Here is a 24286-nt window from a genome sequence, read left to right as displayed (position 1 = left end):
GCCTCTATATTTTTGCTGTTTGTCATCGTAAAACATTAAGGTTTACTGAAACTATGCTGGTGGTGGTTTGATCTAATTCCTTGTGGCTTTTATTTTCTAGGGGTTTATGGCCCCTCGTCTGATGACTCCATGATATCTCAGTTTCATCCAACCTTGAAAAGTGGCCACTTGAAGGTCTGGGTGAAACTAGAGTTACTACATAGTGTAAATCACTATATTTGACCAGAGAAACATGACTAAGACAGATGCCAAAATTGCAGTACCTGTACATGTACAGTGTGCTGATACCTGCATAATTGGGGATACCCATGCAGTGTAGGTAATCTCCCAGGGGTTCCCTGTCTTAATGTCGCTTCTCTGATATTCCAGATGGATGATGTTTAAAAGCCTCTTGGTGATGATCTAAGTATACTGTATGGAGTTAATCTTCATATATACATAATCACTATATTTATTTAATCCTTATATGTACTTATTAACCATTGTATGTTAACATATACAAAAGTGTACGCACTCTCACTATTCAATCATACTATTCCTTGAATTTTGTACTTTACAATAAAATTGCCATGTATTGTAAGAATTAGCCTTTTTTAAAGCCGTATCTGAACCTTAGTGTTAAAAACAAATAAAATTGCCAAATTCTCCTGTAAATAATTGTGCAAAGAGGGAACCATCATACCATTAAAAAAAAGAGTGGATTTTCCTGGGCCCATCCAGTATGTGGGTTCCAAGGCTTATTGGGGTGCATATGACTATGCAGCAGGGCTGGCCTTGCCGCCAATGTGTAAAACCAAGGAGTACGGGAGTACAAAATGCATATTGTGAAGTGGATTTTCATGGGCCCATACAGCATGTGGGTTCAAAGGCTTATTGGGGTGCATATGAGTTGGTAGCAGGGCAGGCCTTGAATTCAATGCAACACTTTTTGAGGTATCCCCCCTGGACATCTTATGACGGGTATTTTGGTGCGTCGTAATTCTTGGCAGCCCATCCACTCACAGCCTAGGCTGCAACAGTTTAGGAGACCCACTGTTTCACAATGGCCCTTTAAGAAGATTAATGTCGCCTGATGCACCAGTAAAAATAGTCTCTGTGACTTTAACCTCTTCACCCCCGGAGCTTTTTCCGTTTTTTCTTTTTCGTTTTTCGCTCCCCTCCTTCCCAGAGCCATAACTTTTTTATTTTTCCATCAATATGGCCATGTGAGAGCTTATTTTTTGCGGGACGAGTTGTACTTTTGAACGACATCATTGGTTTTACCATGCCATGTAGCAGAAAACGGGAAAAAAATTCCAAGTGTGATGAAATTGCAAAAAAAGTGCAATATCACACTTGTTTTTTGTTTGGTTCACCAAATGCTAAAACTGACCTGCCATTATGATTCTCCAGGTCATTACGAGTTCATAGACACCTAACATGTCTAGGTTATTTTTTATCTAAGTGGTGAAAAAAAATTCCAAATTTTGCTAAAAAAAAAAAAAAAAAATGCGCAATTTTCTGATACCCGTAGCGTCTCCAATTTTCGTGATCTGGGGTCAGGTGAGGGCTTATTTTTTGCGTGCCGAGATGACGTTTTAAATGATACCATTTTGGTGCAGATACTTTCTTTTGATCACCTGTTATTGCATTTTAATGCAATGTTGCGGCGACCAAAAAAACGTAATTTTGGCATTTTGATTTTTTTTTTCGCTACGCCATTTAGCGATCAGGTTAATCCTTTGTTTTTATTGATAGATCGGGCGATTCTGAACGCGGTGATACCAAATATGTGTATTTTTGATGTTTTTTATTGTTTTATTTTGATTGGGGCGAAAGGGGGGTGATTTGAACTTATATATATTTTTTATTTTTTTATATTTTTAAACACTTTTTTTTTTAATTTTGGCATTCTTGAATAGCCTCCATAGGAGGCTAGAAGCATGCACTACACGATCAGCTCTGCTACATAGAGGTGAAGTACAGATCACCTCTATGGTGCAGAAAGGCAGGTGTACTTTGAACGCCGACCACAGGGTGGCGATCAAAGCAAATGGCCATCAACAACCATAGAGGTCTCAAGGAGACCTCTGGTTGTTATGGCAATGCACCGCTGACCCCCGATCAAGTGATGGGGGTCAGCGGTGCGAGCACTTCCGGCTGCGTGGCTGGGAGCGCTAGTTAAATGCCGCTGTCAGCTCTTGACGGCGGCATTTAACTAGTTAATGGGCGCGAGCGGATCACGATTCCGCTCACGTTCATTGCACGCACATGTCAGCTGTACAAAACAGCTGACATGTCGCGGCTTTGAGGTGGGCTCACCGCCGGAGCCCACCTCAAAGCGGGGGATCTGCCAGCTAACATACTATTCCGTCAGCTGGCAGAAAGGGGTTAAGAGTCCCTCCTTCATAAATGAAGCAAGATGGGTCTGCTTATGTGTCACACACCACATGGCCAGCTAGGGGTGTTACATGTTACAATGACATTTCCCATTGAATGCATTTGTCATGGTTGAAAGCAAAGTTAAAGTTAAAAAACGCTTCAAAAACGCAGTGTCTGAACTAAGCCTAAGTGGGAGAGGAAATTTTCGGTCTGGGGTAAAATATTTGGCCTTACAAGCAAGTCATTAGCTTGCAAAGGATGTACCTTGACATATTTCCCAGCAAAACCCGTTTTGGTTTCATTTTCATGTGTTTTTTGTGGCACCGAGAACAATGGCATGAATCTCGGAAAAAAATGATTAAAGCTGTGAACTAGGAGTCAGGAATACTTCCAAGGGCGGGCCCCATGATGTCCCTGTGTCATTTGAGCAGTGTTTCCATCATTTTCAGACGTTTTTAGACCTTAAAAGGACCCCTGGGGGGATCGCGGTAAAAATACTTGGGTCTCCCATAGACTTACATTGGGCTCGTTGTTCTGGCTGAGTACCCGAGTATTCCAATCTGCTCGACCCGAACAACAAGCACACAAGCATTTTAGGGCTCGCTCATCACTAATGCTCATTCCTCAGATTCAGGACAGAACAACAGGTTATGGGTCAATGTAAATTTCCAATTGATTTGGTCAGACTTGGACTGGCCCATGGGAGCACCGGTGCATTCCCCGGTAGGCCACTGTGCAGGAATCTGCCACCTCTTATATGAGCAGGAGATGGGACCATACACAAGCCACCATGTACAAACAAAGGCAGACTCTCATTATTATCATACCCTAGTCTTTATTAGTATTAATATTATAAAGAACCAGAGGTAAATTTGTGAAAAAGGGTAATGTAATATTTGTGGCTGTAGCTGAACAGTGAGCCCCCAGGTATAATGTTATCAGTGGGCTCTTGGAACCCCAGTCCGAAACTGGCTGTGGCATTACTCTGTTCCTGCCATCCATCTATATATTCTACATCTACATGCAGAGTGGTGTATGCACACATATTGTATTTTTTGCAAAAAGTAGTGACTTTCTCCCAACAATGTGGATTACATCAAGAAAGGTTGAACTTGATGGAGGTCTTTTTTTCAACATATATAGCTATGTAATAATTCCCACATTCCCCCTTTTAACTGTCATTTACGGCTCTAGATTTGATTTTTAGCTGCAGCTTATTATAGCGGCACTATATCTCTGGAGGAGAAGTGGGCCAGCCATGGTCAACTTCAATTTCAGCTGTATTTGTATCCTTGGGGCACTAGTACAGATGAGAACTATGAATGCGTTCTCTCATGGTGAAGGTTTCTTAGGCAAGGAGCACAGTACTTTCAGGCTCGTTACTGTAGAGCTTGTAAGCACTGCACTACAGCAAGTTGGATCTGGCCAACTACAGTGCTGCTGTCTCCGACCAAACTGCAGAGGCAAAGCTGCCTCATAATTCTGCATCGGGGGTGTACAGTCCAGGCCTCAGAGTGATGACTTCACTGGTCTGCACTTTTAATCAGGAGCACCTCTTCCCCTTTCCCCAAAAAAGAGTGGTGCTTTCCCTATGATCAGTGTTGATAATAACCATTTAAGGAATTTGTTTGTGGGATGAGAAGGGGACAGGGTGGCAGACCTATTGAATTATGACCTCCAGCAACCAATATCCAGACAGTTCACATGCTTGCCTGAAATAAGGCAGGCAGGCAGTGGGGCTGTCTGGGTCTGTGTTTTCAATATTTGACAGCAGAACTACATGGGCCTGATCACAGATGCAGCAAATATTTTTAAGGATGGGGAAAGTGCCGTATTTTCCGGACTGTCTTGCTGTAAGGAGATGCTCATACTTTCCACGTTCCCCCTTGAAAACACGCGTATTGTTGTAATGCATAATGTGTATTGTGACATGGGCTATTGGTGATAGTATTGTGTTCTGCCCAATAGTAGGGAGAGTTAGGGTTAATGTTTGGTATTAGCCTAGAGTGGGAGTGAATAAGGTGAAGGGATAGACACAGTTTCCTGTCAGGAAGATAGGGCCAAGCGTGCCATAGAAACAGATCTAAGGTCTGACTAATCTGTAGAGCTGTATGATGTGGGTGTCCCTGATGTGAGTGGAGACTGAGGCTATGGATAGCGCGATCCTGGGGAGAGAGAGAAAGAGCAGTGACCGAAGAATAGAGTGATCAACAGAAGATTGGTCCTGGGACAGGACGCCTTACATTGTGGCTACAACTCAGAGAGGTAACTGGCCAGGATGGGACAGAGCCTGTGAGATGAAGAGAGGGCCCCAGGCGGGAGTTCCAAGGCGCCAGAAATTGAGAAGCTAAGTATTTGTCTTACTGGCAGAATAGTTTCTTGAAGAGGACGAAAGGACGTGGAACCGCAGGTTGATAATCGAACTCTGACTTACTGTACTGTGCTGGGTAGTGGTGGAGATAAAGATGAGTGGTGGTAAGATAGAACCTAGTCATTCTGAGGAGAGCAGGGAGAACGTACGTGAAGATGTTGAAGATGATCTATGTGTTAATGTTTATGAAGTATTGCACTCGCTATCTAAAGAACATAGTTCCCACCAAGTTGCTGTTTAGTAAAGGACTGCTTATTTGAGTGGTGGTCTCCCTCATTGAACTGTTCAACATTTGGTCCTGGCCAGTTGAAGTCACCATCATCATGAAGCCGGCATAACGCCCCCACCCTCAGCCTAGACCCTCACTTTCATGTACTATGCTGGGGCGTAAGAGTTCTGTACGTCGCCCACGGCTACCGTCCCGTGCCATGTTACACTGCAATTTCTAGATGTTTTGCGTAGAACTGAAGACTTTTCCTTGGTGCAGTTTGTTGTTTCCAGAAGGAAAGTGCGATTCTTTCAATGTTACAGCAGCAGAGCAATGGCTTTCTCCCAAGAATGAGGCTCATCCCACTACTTCCCGAGGGCTCGTAGCATTCTAGTGACGGCTTTATGTCCCTGTATATCCTCAGGGCTCTCATACTCATATACACGGTTATTTATAGGAGCAGTATGTCCCTGTATATCACTATGGCTCTCACAGTATGTCAGTACATTCTTGCAGGCGTGCTTCATTTACAAGAATTATTGCCGGGCTTTATAATGTGACACCGAATCACTTCTTGGATTTCATAGCACAAAATAGTCATCTATACATTTCTTAAGTGTCATGCAAATATTTTTTTTATGAATGCTTCATTTTCCGGAAGTCATTCTTAGCATTAGTAATTAATTAAAATGAATGGGAAAGACATATCATAAACGCATGCAAAAACGAGTCAAAACGCATAAAAAAGTATCAAGATTACATAAAAATTGAGCATATTTTCTGCTCAATAGTTAACAACAACAACAGGCGCCAGCCAATTGGAGGCTGGCAGCTGAAGTCGGCCGCAGGCGCAGTGCACACATCGCCGGCGTGACAGACGCCGGCGAGTGTACGCTGCTGAAGGGAGCTCGCTGGCGCCGCTGGAGCGCCTGGTCAGGTGAGGAGAACTCGTTTTTTTTTTTCTTTTTTGGTTTTTGTTTTGCTAACCTAAGTAACGGCATTACGGGCCGGCAATAATGCTGGAGCTGGACAGTCAGTCAGTGACACACTGGGTCTGGGACTCTGGGGCAGTCGGCAGATGATTGCTATTTGCTGGAAGACTGGAGAGTGAGACACTGGGGGGCAATGCTGGACTCGACACTGGGGGCAATGCTGGACACACTGGGAGCAATGCTTGAGACACTGGGGGCAAATGCTGGACACACTGGGGGCAATGCTGGAGACACTGGGGCTGGGGCAATGCTGGAGACACTGGGGCAATGCTGGAGCTACTTGGGGGCAATGCTGGAGACACTGGGCAATGCTGGAGACACTGGGGCAATGCTGGAGCTACTGGGGGCAATGCTGGAGACACTGGGGCAATGCTGGAGACACTGGGGAAATGCTGGAGACACTGGGGCAGATTGATGAACACACTGGTGGTAACATGCTGGACACACTGGGGTCTGGGGGTAATATGCCTGACACACTGGGGCAGATTGCTGGACACAATGTCTGGGGGCAATGCTGGACACACTGGGGCAATATGCTGGACATACTGGGAAACCAAGAAGAGTGGTCCGCAGGGACCAAAAAACGACCAAAAAGTCAATATACAAAATTATAGAAAATCTTTATTAATCTTAAGACAGTAAAATATGAACAAAAGAGAGACAGGTGGGAGAAAATACCGCATGGTGTGCACATCTGCCTCACCGATGCGTGAACCACCACAGGCGCCCGGCACCAGGGAAGGGGAACATCTGCATATAAGTATACACCAACAAAAACAGAGGTGTTGGGAACTACCGCAGCCACAAATGGCTCATATATATAGCAATGAAGAGCAGTACTAACATTAAACAGAGATCACATTATATGTATAAATGCCTGAACTGGCGTATAGACTGGAACTCTGCTAGACAAATATCTGCCCTGCTGCTAAAGCAACATGTTAATAATGCCCATGGCGCGGTGCTTACCTCAGATGTTCAAAGCAGAATAGCGACCTTCCCTGGGACCGTGCGCCCTCCCCAACGCGCGTTTCGGCAACACACCTTCTTCAGGGGGCTTGATGGAGGGATGCCAGGCAAAGACTTATATACCGCACCAACCCGGAAGTGGCCACGGGAAAACCGGAAGGAGATACCGGTAACCGTGGCAACAACAACACACTATCCCCACCATAGCAAAGAGGCGCTAAATGATCCGGCAGGAAATAAACCGCGGTCACAGTAATCGGCCACAAGGGAGCCCACCATGTACCGCGCCGCCCGCCCGGCCACCGCAGGGCCCTGTGGCACCAGGCGGCGGACGCACTAACAGGCAGGCACCCCATGGTGCCCATAAAGGAGCGCGCATGCGCCTATCAGGGAGAAGACCACAAGCGCCATATTAGAGCAGGGAACACAGGAAGGGAATAGCTGGAAGGAACGTAACCATACATAAGGGAATATATACAAGTCAAACATACTGTCAAAATAAATAACATTGTATTCGATACATCCGCGGATACTATCATTGCCATACCAATATATATAACTGGCACATTAGTTTGAGTGCTACTAGCGGCCGCACTCGGATTCCATATGAGTGCCAAACGGCAACCTCATAAGTCAGAATAGATATCAGTCCAGATATTACATTGACACAGTCAATGCTACAAACTTATAACTTAGAAGATTCATAAAGGTGCCTGTACAAAACAACACACACACTCAGCCTTCGTAGAGTCAGCATTATGGAGGAAACAATGCCATAATATAATGGCAGGGAGGAATGATAAATGTAGTAACCCCGCATAGGGCTTCCTCTTCAATGATGTCATTCATCGATAGTCCATCGGGCATTTCTTCCAACACCAAAATACAGTTTCTTGTCCACCAGCTGGCCAGATAGTGCACCCAGGAATCACGGAACGGCGAGCTCCAAATATCCGCAGCGTGAAGACAGTAACATGTAACGCCATATGCATCAAACACTAAACCTACAACAAACAAAACAATTAGTAAAAATAAAAATTATTTATTTAAAATGAATAAAAACACACTACACACCCGGTGAAGCGTGAAAATAAAGACTACAGGATGTGCAGCGGGCGGTGATCACAGGAAGGGTGAGAAGCTCAGATTCTCGTTCAATCCCCGAAGATGAACCGTGCCCAGGGTCCAGATCCAACGAGACTCAAGTTGAGCCAAACGTTGGGTAATGTTGCCACCACGGATACCCAAATCTATATGGTCAATACCTCTGACTCGTAATAATTTACCATTACATTCATGGTGAGTCTTGAAGTGTCGAGGTAGAGTCTTAAGGAGGGCTGTATCCGTCTGGTCGCTGGCCGCCTGGATGCCACGCACATGCTCCCTGACCCTGATCTTAAATTGGCGTGTAGTAAGGCCCACATAGATCAGGGAGCATGGACAAGTGGCATAATAGATCACATTGGTGGTGGTGCATGTAATCGACTTCTTAATTTTATAGTTCTTACTACCCAATGAGTCCGAAAATGAATCACACCGGTCAATATTAGCACAGGCGACACAGCGACCACAGGGCCTACAGCCCCCCCTAAATGGGACATCACTCAAAAAAGTCCTATTGGGTACCCCTTTATGGTGGCTATTGACCAAGCAGTCACGCAAATTCCTAGACCGTCTAAAGGTAATAGACGGCCTTGAAGGTAGGATTTTAGCTATGGTGGAATCGGTCATGAGAATTGGCCACGCCTTCTCCAGTGTAGAGCGTATTAATCCAGAAGATGTATTGAAATCAGTGATGAATCTTACTACACCAGATTCTCCAGCTCTGGTAGTATTCTGATACAACAGTGTGTCCCTATCAGACCATTTAGCCCTATGATAGGCCCGTTTGATAGCTCGGCGACTATATCCCCTCTCCATAAATCTTTTCTTAAGTTTGTCCGCCTCTATCTCAAAAAGGGTCTGCGTAGAGCAAATACATCGTAGACGTAAAAACTGACCCACAGGTACGGATCGAATCATATGGGCCGGATGTGAGGAGGAGGCATGTAGTAACATATTAGTAGAGGTAGGCTTACGATAAATGTTAGTACAGATGTTGTCACCTGTGTCCCTCCGAAGGGTGACATCCAAGAATTCCATTTCGTCAGGACATACTGGGGCAGATTGCTGGACACACTGGGGGCGGAACTGGAGGCATGGGCAGGATGTAGATACGGGGCATGATTGGAGACACGGGGCAGAATGAAAGACATGGGGCAGGATTGGATCATGGGGCAGGATGGGGAAATCATATGGGGTAGAAAGAATGGATACTCATGACTGAGGGCAGGATGCGAGATCAGATTGCAGGAGCCAGGAATGAGACACACGGGGCCAGGATGGGGAATATTATTACCATAGGGGCTAATTAAGGGATATTATTACTGCAGTGATGTATTTATTTTATTTTTTGTAATATACTGTTTTAAATGGGGGGGGGGGCGGTCCTGTTACTGTGCAGAGTGACACTATATCGCCTTTTTTTCTTCATGTGGTGTAATGTAGAAGTTGTGAAAAATTAAGTAATGTGTTCTGCAAGCGGAGCTTGAGATAACTGTGTTATTTCCTGCAGAAACGAGTCCTGGCTAGAATAAATGATGGCGGTCTATGCTGGATGAAAGATGAAGGACTTCACCTAGAGACGTCACTGGTGAGTCAGTGTTACCTATACACTGACACTATACACTGTAAACTATATGCAGAGGTCCTGTGTACAATGTCACCAGTGATCACTGTATTACCTATACATTATATACAGAGCTCCTGTGTATAATACCACCAGTGATCTCTGTATTACCTGTACACAGACACTGCATACTAAGTACAGATCTCCTGTGAATACTGGCACTTATGGTGATAGTATTGTGTTTTTGTTTTTTTTTTATTACTGATCGGTATTGTAGTATTCAGTCACTATGTGGTGGTAATATGTGGTCTGGAAATAGTGTTGTGGTATTTGTCCCTTGTATGTGCTATTTGGTCACCAAGTGGTGGTAATATGTGGTCTTGACATGGTGTGGTGGTATTTGTTCCTTGTATGTGATATTATTTGATCACTGTGGTTGTAATTTGTGGTCTGGTCATGGTGCGGTGGTATTTGTTCCTTGTATGTGATATTATTGGTCAAAATATACCTAAATTGTATTGCTGATTTTAACAAATATTTAATAGGTTACAGTAGAGTAGGGCCCGGCCATTTTTCTGGAATAATCTGGTTCGGGTATATCATGACTCCCGTCACATGACCCCCGTCACATGACCCCCGTCACATGACCCGGTCACATGACCGGGGGGGTGGCCACAGTGTCTGAACAGCCCGGGGCCCTGGCTACCCTTAATCCACCTCTGGGTGCACGCATGTGTGGGGTCGCACGCATTCAGCAAAGCATCGCATTAGCTAAGCATCAAGTTATAGCAGTTATTCCATGGCAGTTAGTAAGGGCAGGAGTCAGGTAACCCACACTCTGCTCTCCCTTCTATCCATGTGCTTTATTCCTATCCTCCTATGTTCCCTTGCAATCCACATCCACCGCCCAATCCCCCCTCCATCACAACTCATACATCAGCCCCTCTATACTTCCCTCTCCCATGCACAGCTCCCATGCACTTTTCACCTTCCTGAAAAACCTCAGCCCATCTTGCCAAAACACACTGCACAAAAAAACTTCTTACAATTCCAAAAACTTCTTGCTTTTTATCTTCCTACTCCTACTGATTTCGGGAGACATATCCCCCAACCCTGGTCCACTATCCCCCAACCTCAACTGCTACCCTACCTCACATCAAAACCATTCTAACCTTATTAATATTACTTGCACTCCCTCATCTTCTTCTTTTAATTGTGCCCTTTGGAATCCACAGTCTGTATGTAACAAGCTTCCTTTCCTGCACAACTACTTTCTGAACAACTCTCTAAATCTATTGGCCCTCACTGAAACCTGGATCCAGGATTCTGACACGGTTTCTCCTGCTGCCATTTCCCATGGTGGCCTACAATTCTCCCATTTCCCGAGACCCACAAACAGACCTGGTGGTGGAGTCGGCATACTCCTCTCCCCACAATGCACCTTCCAGGTCATCCCACCAACTCCATCACTCTCATTCCCTTCTTTTGAGGTCCACACCATCAGGCTCTTCCGTCCCCTCTCCCTCAGAGTAGCGGTCATATACCGGCCCCCAGGATCACACACCCACTTCTTGGACCATTTCTCTGCCTGGCTGCCTCACTTCATGTCCTTAGAACTCCCAACCCTTATCCTGGGAGACTTCAACATCCCAATTAACAGCCCCACTTCTACATCTGCATCCCAGCTTCTATCACTAACCACTTCGCTCGGCCTCTCACAGCTCTCAACCTGTGAGACACACAGGACGGTAACACCCTTGACCTGGTCTTTGTCCGTCTGTGTTCAATCTCCAACCTAAATAACTCACTGCTTCGCCTCTCTGACCACAACATTCTCTCCTTCATGCTCACAAATCCTCGCTCACCTCAGCACCCTCCTACCTACCATTCAGTCAGAAATCTACAAGCCATTAACCCTCATACACTTTCAGACTCCTTACACTCAACACTGTCCCCAATCTCCTCTTTTTCCTGTCCTGATCTAGCGGTACATCACTACAATGACACTCTTAGAAGCACCCTAGACCAAGTAGCTCCCCTCAACCCCAGAACCTCCAAACACAGAGTTAAACAGCCCTGGCTCACATCGCAAACCCGATTTCTTCAGCGATGCTCTAGGAGTGCTGAACGCTTATGGAGGAAAACTCGCACACCAGAAGACTTCATATACTTCAAATTTATGTTAAAAACGTATAATTCTGCACTTCACATCGCCAACACAGACCTACTTCACCACTCTGATCTCCTCACTGTCACTATCCAACAACCCCAAGAAACTTTTTGACACTTTTCACTCCCTCCTCAGGCCAAAAGCTCAAGCCCCTATCACAGACATTTGTGCTGATGACCTGGCCTCCCACTTTATAGAGAAAATAGACAATATCCGTCAGGAAATCCACTCCCAATCACCAAGTTCAGTGACTCCCATCCCTCCCTGCAACTCCCCTGGCTCACTCTCTGCATTTGATCCCATCACAGAAGAAGTCTCCAGGCTCCTCTCTTCTTCTTGTCCGACTACATGCACTACCGACCCCATTCCCTCACACATCCTCCAGTCTCTCTCCAGTCATCACAACTCACCTAACTACAATCTTTAATCTCTCACTCTCCTCAGGCATTTTCCCGTCCTCCTTCAAACACTCTATCATTACTCCATTACTAAAGAAACCCACCCTCGACCCATCCTGCACAAACAACTACAGACTGGTCTCCAATCTCCCCTTCATCTCTAAACTCTTGGAGCACCTAGTCTACTCCCACCTTACCCGTTACCTCTCCATTCACTCCCTCCTAGGCCCTTCACAGTCCAGCTTCCGCCCCCTACACTTGACAGAAACTGCACTCATCAAAGTAACCAACGACCTTCTGACAGCAAAATGTAACGGTGACCACTCTCTGCTCATTCTTCTCGATCTTTCTGCAGCTTTCGACACTGTTGACCACCCTCTCTTACTCTCTAGGCTCCAGTCACTTGGCATTAAGGACACTGCTCTCTCCTGGTTCTCCTATCTTTCTGACCGCTCCTTCAGTGTTCTGTTCTCTAGCTCCACTTCATCCCCTCTTCCTCTGACTGTCTTGGTACCCCAGAGCTCAGTCCTTGGCCCCTTCTCTTCTCCCGCTACACGGCCCCAATTGGACAGACCATCAGCAGATTTGGCTTTCAGTACCATCTTTATGCTGACAACACACAACTATACACATCATCCCCTGGCCTTACTCCTGCTGTACTACAGAACGCCACTGACTGTCTGTCCGCAGTCTCCGACATCATGTCCGCTCTCTATTTGAAACTCAACCTCTCCAAAACTGAACTTCTTCTGCTCCCACCATCTAATAACCTCCCTAAACCTGACGTTTCCCTCTCCGTGGGTGGCACCATAATAACACCCCGGCAGCAGGCACGCTGTCTGGGTGTTATGTTTGACTCCGATCTCTCCTTCACATCCCATATACAATCTCTTGCGCGCTCGTGCCGCTTACACCTAAAGAACATCTCTAGAATCCGCCCTTTTCTCACTATAGAAACAACAAAAACCTTCACTGTCACCCTGATCCACTCCCGCCTGGACTACTGCAACACTCTATTAATTGGCCTCTCCCTCACTCGACTTTCCCTCTTCAGTCTATCCTTAATGCAGCAGCCAGGGTCGTCTATCTTGCTAATCCTTACTCAAACGCATCCGCTCTTCGCCAGTCATTACACTGGCTGCCCATTCATTACAGGATACAATTCAAAGTACTTGTTCTCACCCACAAAGCTCTCCACAGTGCGGCACCCCCATACATCTCCTCCCTCATTTCTGTCTATCGGCCTAACCGATCTCTGTGCTCTGCAAATGACTTTTGACTAACCTCTGCACTGATCCGTACCTCCCACTCCCGACTACAAGACTTCTCCCGTGCTGTGCCAATCCTCTGGAATGCTCTACCCCAAGAAATTAGGACCATCCAAAATTTGCATAGGTTTAGGCGCTCCCTCAAAACACATTTGTTCAGAGCGGCCTATCATGTTCCCTAATCAGTTATTTTGTTTGTGTGTAGCCCATTCACTATCCCCATCTATCCCCCACTCCCTGAAGATGGCTGGACCATCATTGTAAATACATCATTGTAAATACACACCTGTGCTTTGTATCTCCCCCACCTCATTGTAGATTGTAAGGTCTCACGAGCAGGGTCGTCTTGTGTTGCTTTAATTATTGTATTGCTAACATTGTTACTTATGATTGTTGTGTTTGAAGCTGTTAAACTGTAAAGCGCTGCGGAATATGTTGGCGCTATATAGATAAAGATTATTATTATTATTTATTATTACAGCTAAGGGAGTAAATAGTAAAACAAAAACTAAAGATCTACTTTAAAACTTGAAAAAAAAGAATAAAAAAAGGGAAAAGGAGAATAATCCTCATTTTTTAAAAAGGAAAACAATGTATTTGTTTGCCAAAGGAACCAATCACAGCACCAGCTGCATCACCTGAAGCTCGCAGGCCCAAATGCACAATCTCCAACATCCCCCATCTAACACTAGTCTCTATTAGCATTGGTCTTCTCATATGTGACAGAAGGATTTTTTGGGTCCCCTTTAGGCTCTGGGGCCAAGACACAACTGTAACCCTTGCACCCATTATGGTTATACCCCTGCACATTGCAAAGCTTTCTTTTTACCAGAGCAGTTCAAAACTTCGAGGGTTATTCCCAAAAAACAAGTTATAGCGGATTAGAAAGGGGAAAACTTACTAATCACTCTGTCCAAAGGATGGGACCTCCAGCAATCCTCAGATCGGTAGTTTAGAACCCCCAGAACCGCGCTCTCCAGCTCCTTGCTGAATGCAGAGAACATCCGCCTGGGCCGTCCATAGACAATGCATGGAGCAGAGGCCACATATTCACACCTTTTCTGCATTCAGCACAGGGCTGCACTTGGCTTGGTATCCATGTATCTTCAGTGGTTGGAATGGTAACACGTTGTCAGAAGACAGTTCAACATTCCTAATTCTTCTGTTCTTTGACATCTCCTACCGGGAGAGAGTTGGATGCCTCTTTATATTGGATGGTCAGCCAGTCCCACCAAAAACAGTTTGGTTCAGTGTCTTTAATGTGTATAAATCTGTGTTCCTCTCGTCACCCTGTCACGTGATATGCTTTACTCCCCATAATGATGGTGAGCCATTAATTTACATGATCTTCTAACACACGCGGCACGGATGGGTCGAAATCCTTTTTAATAGCCTTGTTGAGTGAATTAAGCCCATGCTTACTCGTGTCTTGGCCGCCAAGAAACACATGCTACTGAAGTTGGCCTGCTCTATGGAACTGATGGCTCCACCATCAGGTTGCATGATCCAAACTTTTTCGTGGAGCAGAGACTTGTCTGATAAGTCCACACAGTAAGGAAGATTTAAGATGGAGAGCTCAATTCTTACTAATAAAGCTGGGAGGAAAAATGGTGATGGTTGTCTAAACTTTTAGACCAGTCTTTTCAGACCTTTTGTGCTTATAGCACCAAAGGGTTACAAAGCCTGCTTGCACAACCCATGCCCTGTCTTACTGACTTATGCCCTTTTGCAGAAGTGCACAAATGACATCCACACATGGCCTGGGGTGAGCTGGTTGTTAAGTGTGACAGTGTGTGTGTCCCCAGATAAACACTGCTACCGAGCAACACACAGACACGCAAACACAACACACAGCACCCTGCTTCCTGCTCGGGCCACACAACGGAGAGGTGACTGTCGCCAGACTGAAATTCTGCCGGAGAGTTTTAACCATTACATAGTTTAGCATGAGCTAATACTGGATCACGTTGGCCATAGATGCACAATCATTGCATATGAGGTTGGACGGTGCCTTTATAAGGGAACAAAATGCATGGTTGGAAAATATCTATACCAGCACCTTCTATCAAAACACATATGTACTTCTACTATGTACAGTACTGTGCAATGGAAAAGTGCTGCAGAGTAAGAATGCCTCAAAAATAGAAGTGTTAATGGTTTATTTTTTATCAACAAAATGTAAAGTGAATGAGAAAAGAGAAATCTATTTCAGTATTTGATGTCACCAACCTTTGCTTTCAAAACAGTACAAAAGCATCAATTCTTCTAGGAACATTCGCACTTGGTTTTTGAAGGAACTTGGAAGGGAGAACGTTCCAAACATCTTGGAGAACTAACCACAGATCTTCTGTGGATGTAGGCGCTCAAATCATTCATGTAAACCCACACAGACTTGAGGATGTTGAGATCAGGGTTCTGAGGGGGTCATATCATCACTAAGGATTCATTCTTCTTTACGCTGGAGATAGACTTTAGCCCCAGAGGTATTTTTGTTTTTGTGTTTTCGTTTGTTGCTCCCCTTCTTCCCAGAGCCATAACTTTTTTTTATTTCTCCGTCAATATGGCCGTGTGAGGGCTTGATTTTTTGCGGGACGACTTGTACTTTTGAACAATATCATTGGTTTTAACATTTCATGTATTGGAAAACGGGGAAAATACCAAGTGCGGTGAAATTGCAAAAAAAAGTGCGATTCCACAGTTGTTTTTTTTTACCATGCTCACTAAATGCTAAAATTAACCTACCATTATGATTCTCCAGGTCATTACGAGGTCACATATAGCAAACATGTCTAGGTTCTTTTTTGTTTAAGTGGTGAAAAAAAAAATCCCAAATGTGTAAAAAAAAAAAAAAAAAAAAAAGGCGCCATTTTTCGAGACCTGTATCGTCTCCCCTTTTCGTGATCTCAGGTTGGGTGCGGACTTAATATTTGCGTGCCAAGCTGATGTTTTTATTGATGCCATTTTGGTGTAGATAAGATTATATCGCCCGTTATTGCGTTTTATTGCAATGTTGCGGTGACCAAAAAAACACAATTCTAGCGTTTTTAATTTTTTCTCATTACGCTGTTTAGCAATCGGATTAATTATTTTTTTATATTGATAGATTGGGCAATTCTGAACATGGTGATACCAAATATGTGTATATTTGATTTTTTTATTGTTTTATTTTGAATTGGGTGAATGGGGGTGATTTAGTCTGCCGACTTCAACACAAAAATATTTTACGAATCCGTTCATTCCTCAACCAAGAATCTGCAAAAACCCTAGTCCATGCCCTCATCATCTCTCGCCTTGACTACTGCAACCTCCTGCTCTGTGGCCTCCCCTCGAACACTCTCGCACCCCCACAATCTATTCTAAACTCTGCTGCCCGACTAATCCACCTGTCCCCCCGCTATTCCCCGACCTCTCCCCTCTGTCAATCCCTTCACTGGCTCCCTGTTGCCCAGAGACTCCAGTACAAAACCCTAACCATGACGTACAAAGCCATCCACAACCTGTCTCCTCCATACATCTGTGACCTCGTCTCCCGGTACTTACCTACCCGCAACCTCCGATCCTCACAAGATCTCCTTCTCTACTCCCTTCTTATCTCCTCTTCCCACAATCGTATAGAAGATTTCTCTCGTGTATCACCCCTACTCTGGAACTCTCTACCCCAACATATCAGACTCTCACCTACCATTGAAACCTTCAAAAAGAACCTGAAGACTCACCTCTTCCGACAAGCCTAAAACCCGCAGTAACCACCGATCGACCAAACCGCTGCATGACCAGCTCTATCCTCACCTACTGTATCCTCACCCATCCCTTGTAGATTGTGAGCCCTCGCGGGCAGGGTCCTCTCTCCTCCTGTACCAGTTATGACTTGTATTGTTTAAGATTATTGTACTTGTTTTTATTATGTATACCCCTCCTCACATGTAAAGCGCCATGGAATAAATGGCGCTATAACAATAAATAATAATAAATAATAATAATTTAAAGTTTTACACTTTTTTATTTTTTTTATATTTTTAACAACTTTTTTTTAACTTTTGGCATGTTTCAATAGTCTTCATGGAAGACTAGAACCTGCAGTACTTGGATCGCCTCTGTTACACACAGATGATGATCAGATCGCCTATGTGTAGCAGAAATGCTCACTTGCTATGAGCGCCGACCACAGGGCAGCGCTCAAAGAAATCTGGAAATGACAACCACAGAGGTCTGCTGCAGACCTCTGGTTGTCATACCGACCCATTGTTGACCCACGATCATGTGACGGGGTAACCAATAGGCTGGATTAATGATGTGCTTGCTGAAAGTGCGAGTTAAATGCCGCTGTCAGAGATTGACAGTGGCATTTAACTAGTTAACAGCCGTGGGTGGAATGCAATTCCACCCGCGGCTGTTGCGGACACATTTCAGCTGTTTAGACAGCTGTCATGTCAGCGCCAGAGCCCGCACCAAATAGGAGGAGTCTGACATTGGCGTACTATTGCACCACATGTCGGAAAGGGGTTAATGATATTGACTTTATGATTAGGGTCATTATCTTACTGCAGAATATTTTAATCCAATCAGATGCATCCGTAATGATAATTGCCTGTATTTCTCAGCATTGAGGAAACTGTAAATTCTGACCAAATTTCCAACTCCGACGCTGACAGTGGGCACGATGACGTCACCACCCAGCGCCCACTGTCAGAATATGAGCGGGAGGTCGAAGCACCGCTGGAACAAGGAGGAAGGGAGGTGAGTATTTATTGTTTTTTTTTATGGGGGCTGCCTTATACTTCAGGATCTGCCTATAAGGGGGCTGGAACACATGGGCTACTTGCACAGTGAACAAGTCTGTATGATCATGTTCACACACCACCAAGAAACCTGAAGACACAAAAGAGAATAGTAAAACCAAAAACACTCAGTTTGAAAAAATGTTGCAGTAATCCGCAAGTGCTAGTAAAAGATGTAAAAAACAGGGTATTTGGTTGATACGTTTTTTGCAAAAAATGTATACTAAGCTGCTCTACCAATCTTCACGGTATACCCTTATCAGAGCAGTCCTAACTAATGTATGTAATCCCTATCTGATGTATTTAAAAACCTGATCATCTGTATATAACCTGTGTGAACAGGGTTCAGAGAGGAAAAATCCATGTGTGCATACAGGGTAGAACAGCTTTTGTGCAGATAGCCCAAGAGGAGTGGTGGAACTCCCCAGTCTTGTAGACACAAGAGAACAATTATGGAAACAGGAACACATGGGCTACTTGCACAGTGAACAAGTCTGTATGATCATGTTCACACACCACCAAGAAACCTGAAGACACAAAAGAGAATAGTAAAACCAAAAACACTCAGTTTGAAAAAATGTTGCAGTAATCCGCAAGTGCTAGTAAAAGATGTAAAAAACAGCGTATTTGGTTGATACGTTTTTTGCAAAAAATGTATACTAAGCTGCTCTACCAATCTTCACGGTATACCCTTATCAGAGCAGTCCTAACTAATGTATGCAATCCCTATCTGATGTATTTAAAAACCTGATCATCTGTATATAACCTGTGTGAACAGGGTTCAGAGAGGAAAAATCCATGTGTGCATACAGGGTAGAACAGCTTTTGTGCAGATAGCCCAAGAGGAGTGGTGGAACTCCCCAGTCTTGTAGACACAAGAGAACAATTATGGAAACAGGAACACATGGGCTACTTGCACAGTGAACAAGTCTGTATGATCATGTTCACACACCACCAAGAAACCTGAAGACACAAAAGAGAATAGTAAAACCAAAAACACTCAGTTTGAAAAAATGTTGCAGTAATCCGCAAGTGCTAGTAAAAGATGTAAAAAACAGGGTATTTGGTTGATACGTTTTTTGCAAAAAATGTATACTAAGCTGCTCTACCAATCTTCACGGTATACCCTTATCAGAGCAGTCCTAACTAATGTATGCAATCCCTATCTGTTTTTTACATCTTTTACTAGCACTTGCGGATTACTGCAACATTTTTTCAAACTGAGTGTTTTTGGTTTTACTATTCTCTTTTGTGTCTTCAGGTTTCTTGGTGGTGTGTGAACATGATCATACAGACTTGTTCACTGTGCAAGTAGCCCATGTGTTCCTGTTTCCATAATTGTTCTCTTGTGTCTACAAGACTGGGGAGTTCCACCACTCCTCTTGGGCTATCTGCACAAAAGCTGTTCTACCCTGTATGCACACATGGATTTTTCCTCTCTGAACCCTGTTCACACAGGTTATATACAGATGATCAAGTTTTTAAATACATCAGATAGGGATTGCATACATTAGTTAGGACTGCTCTGATAAGGGTATACCGTGAAGATTGGTAGAGCAGCTTAGTATACATTTTTTGCAAAAAACGTATCAACCAAATACCCTGTTTTTTACATCTTTTACTAGCACTTGCGGATTACTGCAACATTTTTTCAAACTGAGTGTTTTTGGTTTTACTATTCTCTTTTGTGTCTATAAGGGGGCTGTCTTATACTTCAGGATCTGCCTATAAGGGTGCTGCCTTAAACTTCAGGATCTGCCTATAGGGGGCTGCCTTATACTTCAGGATCTGCCTATAGGGGGGCTGTCTTATACATCAGGATCTGCCTATAGGGGGCTGTCTTATACTTCAGGATCTGCCTATAGGGGGGCTGTCTTATACTTCAGGATCTGCCTATAGGGGGGCTGTCTTATACTTCAGGATCTGCCTATAGGGGGGCTGTCTTATACTTCAGGATCTGCCTATAGGGGGGATGCCTTATACTTCAGGATCTGTCTATAAGGGGGCTGTCTTATACTTCAGGATCTGCCTATAGGGGGGCTGTCTTATACTTCAGGATCTGCCTATAAGGGTGCTGCCTTAAACTTCAGGATCTGCCTATAGGGGGGCTGCCTTATGCTTCAGGATCTACCTATAGGAGGGCTGCCTTATACTTCAGGATCTGCCTATAGGGGGGCTGCCTTATACTTCAGGATCTGCCTATAGGGGAGCTGCCTTATACTTCAGGATCTACCTATAGGGGTGCTGCCTTATACTTCAGGATCTGCCTATAGGGGGGCTGCCTTATACTTCAGGATCTGCCTATAGGGGGGCTGCCTTATACTTCAGGATCTGCCTATAGGGGGGCTGCCTTATACTTCAGGATCTGCCTATAGGGGTACTGCCTTATACTTCAGGATTTGCCTATAGGGGTGCTGCCTTATACTTCAGGATCTGCCTATAGAGGGCTGCCTTATACTTCAGGATCTGCCTATAGGGGGCTGCCTTATACTTCAGGATCTGCTTATAAGGGGGCTGCCTTATACTTCAGGATCTGCCTATAGGGGGGTTGTCTTATACTTCAGGATCTGCCTATAGGGGTGCTGCCTTATACTTCAGGATCTGCCTATGGAGGGCTGCCTTATACTTCAGGATCTGCCTATAGGGGGGTTGCCTTATACTTCAGGATCTGCCTATAGGGGTGCTGCATTATACTTCAGGATCTGTTTATGGGGGGCTGCCTTATACTTCAGGATCTGCCTATAGGGGGGCTGCCTTATTATTATTATTATTTATTGTTATAACGACATTTATTCCATGGCGCTTTACGTGGGAGGAGGGGTATACATAATAAAAACAAGTACAATCTTAAACAATACAAGTCATAACTGGTACAGGAGGAGTGAGGACCCTGCCCGCGAAGGCTCACAATCTACAAGGGATGGGTGAGGATACAGTAGGCGAGGATAGAGCTGATCATGCAGCGGTTTGGTCGATCGGTGGTTACTGCAGGTTGTAGGCTTGTTGGAAGAGGTGGGTCTTCAGGTTCTTTTTGAAGGTTTCGATGGTGAGAGTCTGATGTGTTGTGGTAGAGGGTTCCAGAGTAGGGGTGATACGCGAGAGAAATCTTCTATACGATTGTGGGAAGAGGAGATAAGAGGGGAGTAGAGAAGGAGATCTTGTGAGGATCGGAGGTTGCGTGTAGGTAAGTACCGGGAGACGAGGTATACTTCAGGATCTGCCTATAGGGTGCTGCCTTATACTTCAGGATCTGCCTATGGGGTGGCTGCCTTATACTTCAGGATCTGCCTATATGGGTGCTGTCTTGTACTTCAGAATCTGCCTATGGGGGTACTGCCTTTTACTGCAGTGTCTGCCTATGGGGTGATGTCTTATACTACAGGGTCTGCCGATGGGGTGCTGCCTTTTACTAGAGTCTGCCTATGGGGTGCTGCCTTATACTACAGGGTCTGCCTATGGGATGCTGCTTTTTACTAGAGTCTGCCTATGAGGTGCTGCCTTATACTACAGGGTCTGCCTATATGGGTGCTGCCTTATACTTCAAAATCTGCCTATGGGGTGCTGCCTTATACTTCAGGATCTGCCTATAGGGGGGCTGCCTTATACTACAGGGTCTGCCTATGGGGTACTGCCTTATACTTCAGGATCTGCCTATGGGGTACTGCCTTATACTACAGGGTCTGCCTATGGGGTGCTGTCTTATACTACAGGGTCTACCTATGGGTGTGCTGAATTGTGCTATAGAGTAGGCCTATGGGGAGTGCATTATACTATATGGAGACCTATGGGGGAGTGCATTATACTATATTTAGGATGACCTGGTGCATTATACTATATGGAGGCCATTTAGTGGGCCATCATACAGTGGGGAGATTACAGTGAAGGGGCCATCATACAGTGTTGGAGCCATCAAACAGTTTGGGGGCTACTAAGGGGTCAGTATACTGTGTGGATGGTACTGTACTGTGAGGGGGCATTATACTGTATAGGGGAGCTGTACAGGGAGGCAGACTCAGGACATTATTAAATGTAAAGTGGGCACTTCCTGATATAGGGGATCTCAGGTTACTCTGACTATCAAAGGGGCACAAGTGGCAATATTACTTTCTAGGGAGCAAAATGTGGGCACTGGTTTCTAGGGCACTTGCACCCGGCATTACTATATTATAGAGGGTTGCTTTAGAATTTAGAAGGCACAGATAACCGCACAACAGGTGCAGTAATAGGGGCACATACGGCAGCAGCGGCTCAGTATTGGGGTATCAGGTGCAGTAACCTCAGTGTCTCCAGCATTCTGCCCCAGTGTCTCCAGCATTCTGCCCCCAGTGTCTCCAGCATTCTACCCCCAGTGTGTCCAGCATTCTGCCTCAGTGTCTCCAGCATTCTACCCCCAGTCTCCAGCATTCTGCCCCCAGTGCTCCAGCATTCTGCCCCCAGTGTCTCCAGCATTCTGCCCACAGTGTCTCCAGAATTCTGCCCCTAGTGTGTCCAGCATTCTGCCCCCAGTGCTCCAGCATTCTGCTCCAGTGTCTCCAACATTCTGCTCCCAGTGCTCCAGCATTCCGCCCCCAGTGTGTCCAGCATTCTGCCCCCACTGCTCCAGCATTCTGCTCCAGTGTCTCCAGCATTCTGCCCCCAGTGTGTCCAGTATTCTGCCCCCAGTGCTCCATCCAGCATTGTACCCCCAGTGTGTCCAGCATTCTGCCCACAGTGCTCCAGCATTCTGCCCCAGTGTGTCCAGCATTCTGCCCCCAGTGCTCCAGCATTCTGCCCCCAGTGTGTCCAGCATTCTGCCCCCAATGCTCCAGTATTCTACCCCCAGTGTGTCCAGCATTCTGCCCCCAGTGCTCCAGCATTCTGTCCCCAGTGTGTCCAGCATTCTGCCCCCAATGCTCCAGTATTCTACCCCCAGTGTGTCCAGCATTCTGCCCCCAGTGCTCCAGCATTCTGCCCCCAGTGTGTCCGGCATTCTGCCCCCAATGCTCCAGTATTCTACCCCCAGTGTGTCCAGCATTCTGCCCCCAGTGCTCCAGTATTCTACCCCCAGTGTGTCCAGCATTCTGCCCCCAGTGCTCCAGCATTCTGTCCCCAGTGTGTCCAGCATTCTGCCCCCAGTGCTCCAGCATTCTGTCCCCAGTGTGTCCAGCATTCTGCCCCCAGTGCTCCAGCATTCTGCCCCCAGTGTGTCCAGCATTCTGCCCCAATGCTCCAGCATTCTACCCCCAGTGTGTCCAGCATTCTGCCCCCAGTGCTCCAGCATTCTGCCCCCAGTGTGTCCAGCATTCTGCCCCCAGTGCTCCAGCATTCTACCCCCAGTGTGTCCAGCATTCTGCCCCCAGTGCTCCAGCATTCTACCCCCAGTGTGTCCAGCATTCTGCCCCCAGTGCTCCAGCATTCTGTCCCCAGTGTGTCCAGCATTCTGCCCCCAGTGCTCCAGCATTCTGCCCCGGGCCCTCCCGATCGCCGCTCTCAATAATAATAAAAAAAAGTTCTTCTTACCTGGCCACGCTCCTGCGGCGAAGACGAAGCTCCCTCCACTCAGCTGAAGCGCGCACTTGCCGGCAACTGACACTGACGTCAGACGCCAGCAATATGCGCGCTGCTGCTGACGTCAGCTGCCAGCCCCCGATTGGCTGGTGGCTGTTAACTAATGACGTGCGGGAGCGGGCCCGCACCCGCACATCAATAGTGTCGCTTCAGCACCGCTAAGGGCCCGGTTTAGCCTGCCGGTAGGGGCCCGGTGAGCAGATGAGACGGGGCCCGATGCGGCCCCCTCTGCCCACCGGGCCCCATACGCCAGTCAGGGAAGTAATGCCCTGATGGCGGCCCTGATGGTGATGATGTACCTTCCTACTACTACCAAGTAAAGTTTTGGGTCAAGCAGTTTAAATGAGGTAGGGAATCAATTGAAGATGACACCTGTTCAGAGCAACTTATCCAAGCATCTCCAGAAGAAATGTAGCACCTCGTACTATGGAAAATGTGATTATCATTCATTTAAGTGGCTGGCATGGCTACATTTCCCTTGTAGATAGCCAAGGCTATCAGATACATTTTTCAAATTGATTGTTGTGTTAGCTGTCATCCCAAAATTGCTAATATA

Source organism: Ranitomeya imitator, chromosome 9 (genome assembly GCF_032444005.1).
Source record: "Ranitomeya imitator isolate aRanImi1 chromosome 9, aRanImi1.pri, whole genome shotgun sequence".
NCBI classification, from domain to species: domain Eukaryota; kingdom Metazoa; phylum Chordata; class Amphibia; order Anura; family Dendrobatidae; genus Ranitomeya; species Ranitomeya imitator.
Note: the sequence above shows the minus strand (reverse complement) of the source record.